Genomic DNA, 15,943 nt, shown 5'->3' on the forward strand with positions numbered 1-15,943 from the left:
TGACTCTTAGATCTAGTTGGAACCATAGAACCCAGACCATTTGAAATAGAGAAAACCTCAGAACACACAATATTGGAACAGTAAGAAATCTGAGAGAACAGAATATCCATCCCAGCTAGCAGTTATCTAGTCTAAATCCTTCATTTTGAGATAAGGAATTTGAAGCTCAGAGAGGGAAGGGACCCATTCAAAGCCATTCAGCGAATTAGTGACAGAGCCAGCCCTAGAACACAGATCTTTCCACTCTTGGTCAATTCAATAAACATTAATTGAGCATTTTTATGTCCAAGCCAGATGCTAAGAATAAGAAAGCTAGAAGTCAATTCCTGTGGTTTTCCCTTCATCACCTCAATATTAACTCCATTCATTCCTGGGCTATATTGTGAAGCAAAAATAGCTATTTAAATGATCAGTTCTTTGTTGTTAATTTGAGGGGGGGGAGACAAAAGGTCATTTCTAAGTAAGAAAATGAAGCAGCATCCAAAAGTTGGACATTCCTGCCAGGAATAGGTTGGTTGTGGTGATTCACAGAAGGAAGGTACAATTTGTTCTTTAATATTGTGGTTTACAAAGAATATGGTATGGTGGGAAGAACACCCTACTGAGTGTCAGAGGACCTGGATTAGAATGGATTCCCTGTTTGACTATGGTGTGACCTTGGGCAAGTCACTCTGTCTCTGAGATTTAGTTTCCTCCTCCATAAAATTGGGGAAGCAGCTTGATAATTATGATCCTATGATTTATAAGGGCCCTTCTGGCTTTGATCATATGTGCTCCAAGGTTTCTTCCAGTTCTAGAAATGCTATGATCTTAAAAATTCTGCCTGAGTAGTCCTTTAGTAGCTATGACTCAGACTTAGAAAAAAATTAAATCAACAGAGAGGAATATTTGGGGTCTTATTGCTGCATTACATCCCTAAATGTAACCTGCACCCTATGACCAGGGGAAGGGTCCTGGGATTCACCCTGATAGTTTTAGGTCCCCATTCTCTGCTTGAGACCCAATAGCTGCTTCCAGAAGCATTTCGTAGTGATCACCAAATCCTCCACTAAATTCCACTCTGCATTCTATGCCTTGGGAGAGCTTTCTGAAGCAAATGAAGCTGAGGTGAGAGATGCTTTTTTATGCCAAAATGAAAAAAAAAATGCATTCACAAACATAAACACAATGAAAGGATGCACTAATGTGAAGTCCTTCTCTCACTCCATTATACTAACCTAAGGTAACATGGGGGTTTTCTTTACTCCCTCCAACCAAATCCTTCTCCCAAGTGAATTTCCTGGTCCCTTAGCCAGGGCACTGGTCGGAGGCTGCAGTCCAAGGAACCCAGGCTAAAATCATTTGCTCTGTTCTGTCTACACTCCATTCTTTGAGGCACTGAAAATGACCAGGTGTTTTGCAGAAGATCCTAGTTTCTATTCTCCTCACCCTCCCATCCCGCGCCGCCCCCCCCCCCATTCCCCAGTTCTCTTTGCAGTGTCCCATGTCATTCCCGGGATGTTGTCCTTACCTGTCAGGCTGAGAAAAGGGATTTGTAGATGAATGTCTCTCCAGTGGCTGGAAAAACCGCTTTTCCCAGGAGAGAGGGAGGTTTCAAAGCAGCCCCCCACCTCAGACAAGGAAAGTTGCACTCGCATCCTTGGTATTAGGAGGTGAGGTGGCCGAGGGGCCGGCCCGAAGCACCTGGCAGGGGGGCATGTTGGCATAGACTCCAGTGGCTGGCTTTAGGACTAAGGAGAACCATCCCCCTTAGAGCTGGCTGATTCCTCCTGGGGCGGCCAGGCAGTCGAGCAAAGGGTTAGGGGGTAGAAGGGGGGAGTGGGGGAAGGGTGAGCAGGCTACTGGCCTCCGCTGGGCTTAGCTCCAAAAGCAAGAGCGAAGGAGCAGTCCTGTGAGGCAGGCATCCTGCAGAGCCCTGGCAGAATCTGGGGGGGCGGGGGGGGGGGCGGTGCAGGGAGGGTAGCGAGGAGGGGGAGGAGAATGCACAGAGACAGACAGAGCCAACGCTGGTCAGTGGCCGTTCTGCCAGCTCTTGCTTAGAGCTCTCGTTCGGGGAGGGAGGGGAAAAAGGAGGGAGGGCGAGAGGACGAGGAAGGGCTCACTGCCGCAGTGAGGTTATCCAGCAGAATGAGGGCTGTCTCAGCTCGCTGAGCCAGCTCCCCAGATGCTCTGGCTGGTTTTCTATGCCCATCGCCGCTGCTCTAGCACCCTGTCTGGAGTCGGGGAAGTCAGGATCTCGGTTACCAGACAGAATGCTAAGAGAAGCAGTTCTGTCTTCAGCTCTCTCACCAGAGGAACCTCAGGCAGTCCTGAAGAGGCTTGTTTTAAGCATCTGCTGGGGCCAGTCCTTGGTGCATTGGGTATAAAATGACTAAGGTTAATTGGACTTAATTCACCATGCCATTATCACAAACAGCTCTTGGTGTGTTAGGCAGCTGTCATTAGCTTCCTCCTGCCAGGCTCTGGCTAGTGCCTTGTCATGATGAGGGTTTTCTCTGACCACTACCCCACAAGGAGCTGCTGGGGGAACTTTCCCAAGGAAGGGCTCAGCATCACTGACTTGGGAATTACCCAATACTCCTGGTCATAACTAGCATCTGCCACCCATCTCCAGTTCTCCCACTGCCAGTAGGAGATATAGTTGGCAGTTGGGTCCTTCCTAGGATCCAAGCTTTCAGGGCTCCTCTGTTGCCTAGTGGTGACATGACAGTTTCCTCTATGCAGCCTGGTGCATGGATTCCTGCCCACCATGCACTCTGGGAAGGTCCTGATTCTTCTCCCAAGGGGAAAAGGCCTGAACTAGGGCAGAACACGAAGCTACAGTTCCATTTTCAGGATATACTTCAGGTGACCAAGGGCCACATCTTCTCCAAAAGACAGGGTTATTTCATAGAATCATAGGATTGTATATTTAGATCTGGAAGGGACCTCAGAGCTCTCATTTAGTTCACCTCTTTTATTTAACAGTTAATTCAGTTCAACAAGCATTCATTAAGCACCTTCTCTATGCCAGGAACTAAAGCTATAAATACAAAAACAAAGTAGCCCCTGCCTTCAAGGAGCTTATATTTTATGAGGAAGAAATAAGAGGTATGCCAAAAAAAGAAAAAAAAGATACAAAGTGTTTATAAAGTAATCCCAGGGAAGAGGGAGAAAGCACTAGCCACTGTGGGAGGGGTGAGAATCAACAGAGACCTCGTGTATTAAGATCTTTGATGATGGAACATTGATGACTCAACCAATCTGGAAAGTAATTTAGAACCAAAAGTCATTAGCTTTTTTGATTACCATATAACACTGTTAAATCATATTGAACTATAGTCCATTACTACCCCTAGGTGTTCTTCAGACAAACTATTCTCTAGCTATATTTTCCATTTTGTACTTAAAAAGCTAATGTTTTGTACTCAACTATAAAATTTTTTTATTTATTCCTATAATCATGTTCTTTAATTTGGTTCAATACTTTAGCTTGCCAAGATCTTTTTGAACCCCAACTCATCCAATATGTTAACCATCTCTCCTGGCTTTGTGTCATCCTTAAATCTATGTCTTTAATACAAGAAACTACTGAAAGATACTAAATAGCACAGTGTCCAACCCAGATCTCTGGAGACTTTCTTTCAAGTTGACATGGAACCATTAATGACTCAGAAAGCAAAAACAAAAACAAAAACAAAAAAAACACTTGTAGCAAGGAATATACTTTCCTTTCTGCATAAATCACAAAAAATAAAATAAAAATCGAGTAATTGTTATTTTTCTGATGTCCATTATCATTATTCCATCTACTCTCTTTTTTTGATCAACGTCTTTTTTCTTTTTTTTTTAACCCTTACCTTCTGTCAAGGCAGAAGAGTGGTAAAGGCTAAGCAATGGGGGTTAAGTGACTTGCCCAGGGTCACACAACTAAGAAGTGTCTGAGGCCAGATTTGAACCTAGGACCTCCCATCTCTAGGCCTGGCTCTCAATCCAATGAGACACCCAGCTGCCCCCCCTTTTTTTTGATAGAACTAAAAACAATTCCATACTTTTGGCTGCCTTCAGTTTTCCCAAACAACTTCAGATTATTCTGAGCTTTAGAACTCCAGGGACCATGCCACCTTTGTAACAATCTTCTGTCACCTGCTTTTATTTCCTCTGAACATCTATTTTAAAAAATAACTTGATCAACTGGTTCCTTGAACATTTACATTGCTGCTGTTCCTGAAGTCAGGAAGACTTATCTTCCTGTGTCCAAATTTGGCCTCAAATAATTACTAGCTATGTGACCCTAGACAAGTCATCAAACCTTCTTTACCTCAGTTCCTTATCTATAAAATGGGCTGGAGAAGGAAATGGCAAAACCCCAGTAACTTTGTCAAGAAAACTCCAAATGGAGTCATGAAAGTCAGACACAACTGAAATGATTCATCAACAACATTTGTATCTTCAGAATTTCATTCTTAAGAACTTTCATTTCCTTTTGGGCTGAGATCCTACTTATACTTTCTTTGTACCCTTTGAAAATTGCTCCCCCCAAATCCAAGGTGCTTGTCAGATAATGTCATACCCTCTAGATTTCAGATTATGTTAAACTATGTTTATCTTCATCAGTATAACTTGTCACTATCTTGAAGAGAATACTGTTCCTATAAATTTGGAGAGGCTTGTGTTCCCATTTAGATCATGGTTAAAAAGATTGACTTTAATGCTGATCCCTGAGGAAGCCTACACTTTTTCATCCAAAGCAATGACCATTGGTACCTCCCCTTTGCTTATCTGACATGAATGATAAGATTGCCAAAGGAAATAGAGGGTCTCAAATGCCCAGATCCATACTGATAACAAAACAATACTTCAAACTACAGATTGACTCATTTTTAAAAAATTCTTTTTTAAGTTAAGTTTTTGTTGGTTACATTAAAATTCCCAGATATCTTCTTCCCTTCCCAGCACTAGAGATGGCGTTTCTTGACAAAAAAATGTATATACAAATTGTCTTTCATATTTCTATCTATCACTTCTTTCTCTGGAAGTAGACATTCACAGGTTATTCTTCAAACATTAATTCTGAGACTGTACATAATGTTCTCTTGGCTTTATTCATTTCTCTTTCCATAATTTCAGGTAGGTCTTTCCATGCTTTTTGGAAATTAAACTGCTCATTATTTCTTATGGCAGTCAAGGGGCACAGTGGAGAGAGCACCAGGCTTATAATCAGGAAAACATCTGTAAGAGCTCAAATCCAGCCTCAGAAACTTATTAGCTGTGTGACCTTGGACCAGTCACTTATCTATTTGCTTCAGTTTCCTCATCTGTAAAATGAGCTGGAGAAAGAAATGGTAAAACACTCCAGTATCTTTGCCAAGGACACCTCAAAATGGGGTCACAAAGAGTTGGATTCAACTGAAAATAACTAAAAAACATCTCAGTGCCAGAGAAAAGGTTGTGAGCCAGAAAGCTGGGTTTTATGGATTATTCCCTGTGCACAGTCCATATCCCACTCATGCAATGAGAATATAACTTGTTCTCTTGCTGAGCTTCTATCTCAGCCTCTCTTTCTATTTCTCTGATAACAGGCAAGAGAAGGTGACCTTCAGGCTCTTCTCTGCTTAGTACAGGGTGTCCAGACAGTGCCTGCTATGAGTGAATAAGAGCTTTACTCTTGAATGCCTCTGGAAAGAAAAAGCAACAGTGCCTTCATGAAATAGACTTAAAGATTCAGACAGTTTGGCTGCGAAGCCAGTGGAAAGAGGCTGCTCTCAACTACCTTGCAGAATATCTATGTATGTATCAATCCTCTTTCTCCTAGAAAGAGTACCCTAGTGTCTCCTAGGTGGATGCCTCCATTTTAGATGGTCTGAGCATGCACTAAACTCCTGTTACCTGTATCAGTGACTTGGCAAAATTTAAAGGGCTAGATAACTATCAGCAATTATTACCAGTTTTTTTTTTTCTTAGAGAAACCATACTCCCTTTCCTTTAAAAGGCTATCTTTGCTGATGTGTTTAATAAGCCTACAATTCATAAAATATTCTAATGGTTTGGCTATCATGAAGTGAGATTGTATTGATCTGTAGCTTCCAGAATTTCCTTTGGGTTTCCTTCCTTCCTTCTTTCTTTCCTTCCTTCCTTCCTTTCTTCTTTCTTTCCTTCCTCCCTTCCTTCTATGAAAATAAATTTGGCAAGTTATAAAATAAAATATTTAGATGAAAAAACTGTTCCAATATAGTTCAAAACTTTTCCAAACTGCTTAACTCGCCAATCAGGTTCAAACTGTTTGGATACTTTTGATAGAGGTAATCAAAAGTATCCTCAGTGATGAAGTAAAGCTCAAATGTGAACTTCCCTTCAGGGTCAAGCACAAAGACACTAAAGAGACTCTTATTATAAACATAAAATGTTTATTGAAACATATAAGGATAAAAAGAATTTCTAATTCTAAGAGATTCTAAATCCACCCAAATCAACTCCCTGGATCCGCAAGGAACTTACTTCTTCTCCTGTGTTTCACAGGCTACACTAATCCTCCTTGATCTGACTAACCCAAATTTATACTATCTAAATAAAACTACCGTTAATATCCTTATAAATCTTAACTTCACCTTCAAATTATAAAATAGCAAAGGCTAGCTGGTTGAGTCTCAACAAGAATCAAGTTAGGACTTTGAGTCTTAACAGACTCAGAGAGTCCAAACAAAAGGCCAGGTTTTTCTTTGGTCTCCTCAGAGTTAAACAATCTATAAAACCACAATAGATATTCAATAGTGTTTCCCAAGTTGGGAAAGGAAAACACTGAGCTCCTTCAGATCTTTCCCTCAGACAGAGAGAGAGAGAGGCAAAGATGGTACCCCATCCAGCCCTGAGAGAGAGTCTCTGAGAGTGTGTGTCTCTGCCAAAAGCCAGAGAGAAACTCCCAACTGCCAGAGAGAGTAATTGACATAGAAAACTGGTTATAACTGTCAGCAGTTGAAATTAACACACTCTCTCAGCTCTGCTTCAAACTCCAGTTCTTTTCTCAAGCCAGCCACTTTACTTCTTATCTCTAAACTAATAAAACAATACTTATTTTCTTTTTTTAATTTAAATTAATTTATTTAGTCAATTTAGAACCTTGTTCCTTGGTTACAAGAATCACATTATTTCCCTCCCTCCCCTCCCCCCACCCTTCCCTGGGTATTACATGTGTCCTTGATCAGAACCTGTTTCCATATTGTTGGTATTTGCACTAGGATGTTCATTCAGAGTCTACATCCCCAATCACATCTCCCTCTACCCATGTATCCAAGCAGTTGTGTTTTTTTTTCCTGTGTTTCTACTCCCACAGTTTTTCCTCTGAATGTGGATAGTGTTCTTTCTCATAGATCCCTCTGGGTTGTTCAGGATCACTGCATTGCCACTAATGGAGAAGTCCATTACATTTGATTGTACCACAGTGTATCAGTCTCTGTGTACAATGTTCTCCTGGTTCTGCTTCTTTCGCTCTGCATCAATTCCTGGAGGTCATTCCAGTTCCCATGGAATTCCTCCACTTTATTATTCCTTTGAGCACAATAGAACAATACTTATTTTCTAATATCCTTACACTTCTCTCCTTCCTTCCTTCCTGCTTTCCTTCCTCCCTCCCTCCCTCCTTCCCTCCCTCCCTCTCTCTCTCTCTCTTTCTTTCCTCCTTAATTCTTTCCTATTTAGCCCTGATTTAACCAAAATCCACTACTCAGACTTGATAACTTAGATGTTTTGATTCATGCCATACCCTCATTTTGAACTTCAAATTTTTATATGATATTTTAAGTGATTTACTTCTTTGAGTTAACCCCCCACCCCCCAATTCATAGAGAGGAAAAACTCATCTTGTTACTCTAAATACAGCTAAAAGTGTGCTAGGACCAACTGAACTGGGAGACAGCTGATTGTTAAATTTTTAATGTGAGCATTTACATCTCTGAAATGAGCAAATGTGGCAAATCAGGGCTTGATTTATTGTATTGTTGATTGTTTATAGAGTTAAGGGGGAAAATGCTATTAAGCTTGTGTACCTCCCAAAAGTCAGTTGTTAAACATTTACCAGAACACTCAACACCATTAAGTACTTCACAAATGGTGTGAGAACCAAATGAAAGAAAGGATATGGAATAGTTTGTAAATCAAATAAAGTAATAAAGCAATGCAAGCTATTAACATGAAATGGATTTCTTTGGTTTCCCTTTTCCTCTATGAGAATGAATTCCTTGTAGAGTTTAGGACTCTGCTCTCAGAAGCAAGAGTTATCCTTATCTAATGCCATACCTCCCCATAGCATCCCTTGAAGCATTCTGACACTTGGTGTTGGTATGTTCAAGGTTCCCCCTACCTCTCCAATTTTGTTTACACTTTTTCTCTTCTTATAAGATAGCCTAGGGCTATATTGACAAATCTATGTCATGGGTACAGGTATGAGGGAGGGGGCTGCTCTGTTACCCCTCTCCATGGCACCTGAAGACATTTCTCACATGACCTGCCTCTCTTCCCAGCAGCCCAATGGGAGCACTTCCTCCCTCCCTTGTCTGGGGTAAGCCCTAAGGCTCACATAGGCATTAGGATTGCCATTTGGGCACTCAGTCTCTAAAGGGTTTGCCATCACTGGCCAAGGGGATCTTGTTATATTTTTTTTATGATATAAGACAATAGATGTAAAACATGAATTCTTTGGGACCTCAAAACATCATGAAAAGTGGTCATTTGACTTGAGAGATAACAGTATGGTGAAGAAGACATTGGATTTTGTGAAAACTGTTAACCCTAAGTTCTCAGTTAGGTTATAAAAGATTTAGAATTAATATGGAGGCAATATTTTTTTGTCTGGCATCCTTAACTTCCCTCACCCTCCTTGAATCTAGGACTGCATGAAGATCCCATGTGTACTTAGCTCTCTAAAGAAATAGGTATTAATTAGATAAAGGGAAAACAAAGGAAGTATTCTATCCCTTCATTTGCCAAGGACCAAAGGAAGAGGCAACCCTTTTGTTTACCTTAAACTGACCAAAAGAGGGAGTGCTTTAGTTATTCAGGAAAATATTTCATTTAAATCTCTATTATTCTGTTTGGTAATCAAAAGAAAAATCCTAAACTTAATCTTCATTTTACTTTACTATGGAATATTGTTGAGGTTTTTTGGTTTTGTTTTGAGATTTTGATAAAACAATTTGGAAGTTACTTGCACAGAGAAGGAATTCCAATTAGCAAAAAGAGCTCTACCAGCTTCAACCTCCCTGCAGAAATACTTGAATATGAATAAATTGTCTCTGGCAGATTTTTGGCTACAATCTAGATTATTTTCTTTCTCAAAATAGAGGCAAGACAATTGAGTTTAAAAGTCTTGGTTCTGTCTCAAACGATCTTGTATGACCTCTAGCAAACCAGCTTACTTCTCTGAGTCCAAGTTTCCTATAAAATGAGGGAGGTAGGACCTCTGAAGGCCCTTCTAGTTCTGACATTCTATGTCCTAAGGTTTCTGTTAATGATTCCAATCAATATAAAGTACTGGTGGTATTACATAAGTATTTTAGGAGCGCTATATTCCCTATTCCTTTTTTTAGTACCGTTTTTTTTTTGCCTTGGTGCTAGTTTGTGTTGATCCTATTGGACAGGACCGCTCCTTCTCCCCTCCCTTCTTCTCCCAGTCCTGGTCTTTCTTGTTGAGTTTGGAGGTCCTTATCTTACTAGATGGTTTCAGAACACCGAGTCTTTGAGAAGCCAATTATGCCAGGTTCTTCTTACTTGCTACTAAATGTCCTCAATTCTTTGGTGCCGTATGGGGATCTAGGACTGGGCACATAAACCGAAATACAGACTATATTTGATTCTTTGCCATATTTGGGAATCATTCAGAATGTGGTGATCCAATCTGATGGGCAATCTTACCTGCCACTTTTCCCCTAGCTACCCACTCTCTGGTTCTTTGTTCTTCTTGGGATCAAATCTCCTCTTCATTTTGTGGTTTTCTTCTAATTTTTAGTTTACAGTTGAACCATCTCCTTTTTATACTTTGTTGCCTATGGCCTATTGCCAAGAGTTACATAGTTCAGTAGAAATTCAATTTCGTCATCTATAAAATTATGGCAAAGTAGGTAGGTAGTGTTGGCACTAAAAGTCAGGAAGATTCATCTTCCCGAGTTCAAATTTGACCTCAGATACTATCAGTGTGACCCTGGATAATTCACTTGACCTTCTTTGCCTCAGTTTCCTCATCTGTAAAATGAGCTAGAGAAGGAAATGGCAAACCACTCCAGTATGTTTGTCAAGAAAACCCCAAATAGAGTCATGAAGAGTGGGACATGATTGAAATAAATGAATAATTAATGTACCAGGCACACATAGTGCTAAGCATTGAAGTTACACCCCCTCCCTTCTTAAAAAAAACTCCAAACGCCCAAACATAACAAAATCCAGTCCTTGCCATGAAGGAACTTATAATCTAATAAGGGAGATAACATATATACAACTATGTACAAATGATAGAGACAGATATATTGGAGATCATCTAAGAGGGAAGGCATTGAGATTAAGAAAGACCAAGAAAGTTTTCTTGGGGAAGGTTAAACTGTTTCTTCTTTATTCAGTGGCTATAGCTTTTTATTTTTTTAATTTTTAATTAAATTTTTTTCTATGGTTATATGATTCATGTTCTCTCCCTCCCCTCTTCCCTTCTCCCTCCCAGAGTTGACAAGCAATTCCACAAGCTAATACATGCATTATCATTCAAAAGAAGGTGAACTTTAAAGGAAACAAAGGAAGACTGGAGACAGCGGATGAGAAAGAGATCCAGAGATAATGAAAATGAATGGAGTCAGAAGATTGAGTGTCTTTTTTGTAGAACGGCCAGGAGGACAATGACACTAGATCATAGAAAATGGAGAGGGGAGTAAGGTATGAGAAGACTTCCCTTTCCAGTTGAGGAGAAATGGCAGGTTATGAAGGGTTTTAAAAGCAAGTAGAGGGTATTTTCTTTGATCCTAGAGGTAATAGGGAGTCATTAGAGTATTGATGGGAAGCTAGATGGCTCAGGGGATAGAATGTGAGGAAAACTTGAGTCTAAATCTGGTCTCTGACACTCACTAGCTGTGTTACCCTGGGCAAGTCACTTAACCTCTAGAGAAGGAAATGGCAAACTATTATGGTATCCTAGCCTAGAAAACTTCATGGACAGTGTTGGCACGATCTGGTTCCTAAGGTCTTGAAGAGTCAGGCACAACAATGGTTTATTGATAGCGGGGTGACATAGTTAGACCTGTGCTTTGGGGAAATCATTTTGACAGCTGAGTGAAGGACAAACTGGAGTAGGGAAAGACCAGCAGGCTACTATAATAATGGTCCAGGTGTGTACTGATGAGAGCTTACATCTGGATGGTCAGAGGAAAGAAGGGGGCCCTTGAGTCCTGGCTCTAACACACTAGTATTTAACTTTGATGCTGGTTCTGGCCCTTCTTAATTCTGACTTTGACCCTGCCTTTGGGAAACTGTTGAACCCAGTTTTGATATTATTAGTTCTGAAAGTTATGTGTTGATTCTACCCTAGCAAACTAGCTCCCTTCTAGAGCCACTGCTTCTAGAGGTCTTCCCAGATGTCTTCATCTGGAAGCTGTCTTCCTGATCTTTTCTCATGCTTCCCTCAGGCTTTGATGGAAAGTAAATCTACCTCACCCTCTTCCTTGCCCTGGGGTCCCAAGAGCCAATTGTTAGCCTAGGTTTCTCTTCATCTAGTCCTTGGCTCTCTGCTGCTGCCAGGTGGTCAAGTGGAGCACTGACCCCCTTCCCCTACCTTGGACCCAGGTTCACCCTCTCAGTACTGGCAGCAAATGCTCACCTAAGGCCCTTCCTATGAGGTCTTACATGGTCTTAGGACTAGGGGTTCCCAGAAAAGGCATTTTAAGGCAGGAATCTGGTCCCTATTCATGTAGGATGGTCTAAAGAGACTTGAGGCAGGAGATAAGATCCAGAGCAGACACCAAGGGCCATCAAAGGAGGACAACGCTATTTGTATTTTCCATCTTCAAACTGTCAAGACAAAGACTCTTTAGAAACTTTCAAGCACTAGATAATTGTGAATTGTTATTATTACAGGTCTGACTTTGGCTCAAGAAATGAAGAACAGTGTCCAGAACCAGGGAGTCAATCAGTAAGTTGTAAGCAATGTGGTCATTATGGTTTGGGCACTGTGCTAAGCACTGATGATACAAAGAAAGACAAAAAGGTCCTTCCTTTTCTGCCTTGGTTGAACATTACTTGGAATACTTCTTCAATTTGGGGCACCATTTTTTTAAGGAACACTTGCAAGTCTAAACACATCGATTCAGTCTAACAAGTTTTATTTAAGTACCTACTATGTGCAAGGCACTAGCAATACAGAGATAAAAACACAAACTACTCCCTGACCCAAGAAACTCACATTCTACAGGACTAGGGTTGGCAGTGGTAAAATATAAGATGTATGAAGTCAAGTGCAATGTAGATATCTAATTAATCCTGTAGATAACTTGTTTGTTCATATAGCTATTTACATAGTGTCTTGTTCATTAGACTGTGAGCTCCTTGAATGAGACATTGTTTTTACTCCTCTTTGTATTCTCTAGCACAATATCTGGCACATAGTAGGTACTTAATAAATGTTTATTGATCATCTGAATAATTGAGTGACAAATATAAATTAATTTCAAGAAGGAGAGAGTGCTATCAAAAAAGGCCTGGTGAGACCTGAGATGGTACTTTGAAGGAAGCTAGGGATTTAAGAGGCAAAAAAAAGGCTAGGAAAATAAGAAAGCAAAAGAAAACATTTCCTGGCTCATATAAATGAGATAGCATACTCCTATATATACATGGTGTGTATATATGTGTGTATCTGTACATATACATATAAATTAAATATTAAACATAAATACATATTAATAAATATCTATGTGATTGAAGGCATGGAGGCAGCTAGGTGGCTCAGTGGATAGAGTGATGGACTTAGAGTCAGAAAGACCTGAGTTCAAGACTGACCTCAAATACTAGCTGTGTGACCCTGGGAAAGTCACTTCATTTCTATTTGCCTTGATCCACCTGAGAAGGAAATGGCAAACCTCTTCAGTATCTTTGCCAAGAAAATGGTTCATGGGGCCATGAAGAGTCAGATATAACCAACTAACTAAGGAACAATAACATGGGACTGAATTCTTATTCAGGCCAGGATTTGACAATAGTTTCTAGGTATAAGGATAATTTTAGGATTGTGACCTAATCTAAATTAATTTGGCTGTCATAGAAAATCCCAAATAAAATACCCAAGTCAGTTTGGAAATTTATGGTGATTTTAATTATCCTTACATGGGGTCCTTTTGAAAATCAGAATTTAATGAATCTAATCATTTTGGCTGCATGTATGAGACAGATAAATCTAGCCAAATGGTCTAGAGGTATAGGTTCTAGATTGGTGCTGGAGCCCTGGAAATAAGTTTCCCTTGGTACCACTGATACTCTGTATGGGAATGACATCCCTTCCCAGGAAGATAAGCAATTATTCTGCTTTGTTTTGTTTTCTCCATTATTTGGCTTCATTCTTAGCTTGTCTCTCTATCTCTGTATGTATGTGTGTCTCCGTCTCTGTCTCTCTCAGCAATTATGATCACTGGATCCAGAATCAGAAAGATTTAAGTTCACATCTGGACTCTGACACCATATGACCTTGGGAAAGTCACTTAACTTCTGTTTGCTTGAGTTTTCCATCTGTAAAATGAGAATAATAATAGCAGTTACCTCCATGGGTTGTTGGGGGGATAAAAGGAGCTGTTGTAAAGTGCTATATAAATGCTTGCTAGTATTATTATTTAATGGCATCAAGGACATACTTGTGGCTATAGAACTAGGTATTGTAGAGAGAGTTTTTTTCTGGACAGCGATTTCTGGTCACTTTGTAGGCATGATGTCTACTTTCCCCTACATGGGACATTTGATGAAACGAGACATAATATCTAGACACAGAATCATCTTTGGCAAAATTACTGACTGGTCATAATAGTGACTATTTTCCTTAGGTCCATCCTACACTTTTATATAAATAGATAATTCTCTCCTTAAGAGAAATTTGAAGCCAAAGGTACTTTATAGACTCCAGTTCTCCCATTAGAGTAGTCTAATTAGAAGGTAGCATACCACATAGATAGCTGAGGGAGAGAATGAGACCCTGTGGCAATTGTGGTGATGACAGCTTGAACTATGGAGAGCAAAATGGAAATGAGGAAGAATTGATAGACATGAGATACTCTGAAAGAAAGAATAACCAGACTTGATGTGATGGATGAGGGAAAGGTCATCCAGGGCATCCTGGTAGGTATAAGAAGACTTGCTCCTGAGGGACCCTTTCCCTCTCATCTTCCCTCTATTCTCTATTTCAACCTCCAGGCTTCCCATACCTCTCTGGACAGTTAGAAGGAAGGACAAGGAATGAACTTACCTTTTGATTTGCCTTACGCATACCTTTCCCTTACCCAGGGCTTCCCAAACCCATGGAGCATAAGGGCAGGAGTCATCAACTCTAGTCCTTTTAGTAAGATGTGGGACCTCCATCCAAAATCCCCCTCTCTTACCATCTGCCCTACATCTACGTCTTCTAGACTCATATTATCTGGAGTATTGATAGGAACTACTGACCCTCTAGATCTCACCATTTGTCTAAGCATTGAACATTTAAGACTTTGGCCCTTTCCATGTACCATGCAGATGAACTCTTTTATATGTCTTATCTTTCCCCAATTAAATATATTTCCTTTAAAGAAAAGTCTCTTACTTTTTTCCATTGTGTCCCTAGCACTTAGCAGAGTGATTGGCATATGGTAAGCATTTAATAAATACATTTTCATTCAAGAATGAATGGGCATTCCAAAGTTTTGAGCCTGTGTGAAAAAAAAGAATGGCAACATCATAGACAAGAATCTAGGTAGCCTGCCCATCCAGGTTACAATTCCATTTCTACTTCCCTAGGAGTCCTCCATGTACAGCTTCTTTGGATTGGACAATGAAGGTGGGGAGTTGGTTAGGGTTTAAAGTTGAGTGGTTTTATATGTATTGAGCTTAGGGTAGCAGTAGGCCATCCAGGTGGCAGGATTTCCAGGTAGAAGTGCCCAGAAGGCAAAGGAAGATGGGGAAGTGGAGCTTAGGTGAGAGGAAGAAACTCACTGATACAAAATTGAAAGCTCTGAGTCAGAAGGGGAGAATGGAGGCAGAAAGAAATGCAGAGGAATTAGCCCTCTGTCTCTTTACAGAATCCATTGTTACTGACAATCTCATCCAAAGGAGAAGTATTTTACTTATCTCCAACCCACCCCTGTCTCAATCAGATAACATATGTTAAGTAGTGTCTAGGCAGTCCATGGGGGTTCAAGGCATTCCTCTTGATGCTTGAGCCAATCTCTTCTGTCAAAGACTTTACTGTCAGGGGCTCCGTAAGTGAATGAAGAAGGCTGAGCTAAGGTAGGCAAATACCTCATTCTGTGTAAGAAGGGCTTCCCTGAAGGGAAGGGGCAGCAGGAAGCATTGCATATAGTGAAAGGAGCCCTGGATTGGCTTTTACTCCCATCCCTGCCAAAAACAAGTTATCTGATCTTGAACAAATCACTTACAACTGAGACTCCGTTTTCTTGTTACAAAGTAAAGAAGTTGGCCTAGATGGTATCTGGGATATCTCTCAGCTCTGATATTTATGACCCATCCTGTCTTTCCAGGTTTATCTCAAGGTTCTGCCTTGTTTCACCCAAATATGGACCACCTATTGTCTCTTATAAGTGTCTTTTGCTTTCTCATCCTCATCAATGAAAGATTCTTGTCTCCCCAGGCCTAGAACACCCTCTCCACTACCTCTGATTGTTAAATTCCTTGGAAGTTCACACAACATTTCCCTCAGGAAGTATTTCCTGCAATCCCTGAATTAATAATGACCTTTCCTCCT

At 40.5% G+C, this 15,943-nt stretch overlaps 1 protein-coding gene across 17 annotated transcripts in view; it reads right to left on the reverse strand.

The window, feature by feature from the left end:
- The window catches only part of TNRC6A (trinucleotide repeat containing adaptor 6A), a 303,084-nt gene that overhangs the window by 255,668 nt on the left and 31,473 nt on the right, over positions 1 to 15,943 (reverse strand). For 4 of the 17 annotated variants that reach the window (XM_007499056.3, XM_056805842.1, XM_056805847.1 and 1 more), the window contains exon 1: positions 1,511 to 1,900. The exons of the other annotated variants lie outside the window; for them this stretch is intronic. The gene's annotated coding sequence lies outside the window, so the exon portion shown is untranslated. Of the gene's footprint in view, positions 1 to 1,510; positions 1,901 to 15,943 lie in introns of those variants that run through there. 17 annotated transcript variants of the gene reach the window in all.

The sequence above is a fragment of the Monodelphis domestica genome, chromosome 7 (genome assembly GCF_027887165.1).
Source record: "Monodelphis domestica isolate mMonDom1 chromosome 7, mMonDom1.pri, whole genome shotgun sequence".
Classification (NCBI taxonomy): domain Eukaryota; kingdom Metazoa; phylum Chordata; class Mammalia; order Didelphimorphia; family Didelphidae; genus Monodelphis; species Monodelphis domestica.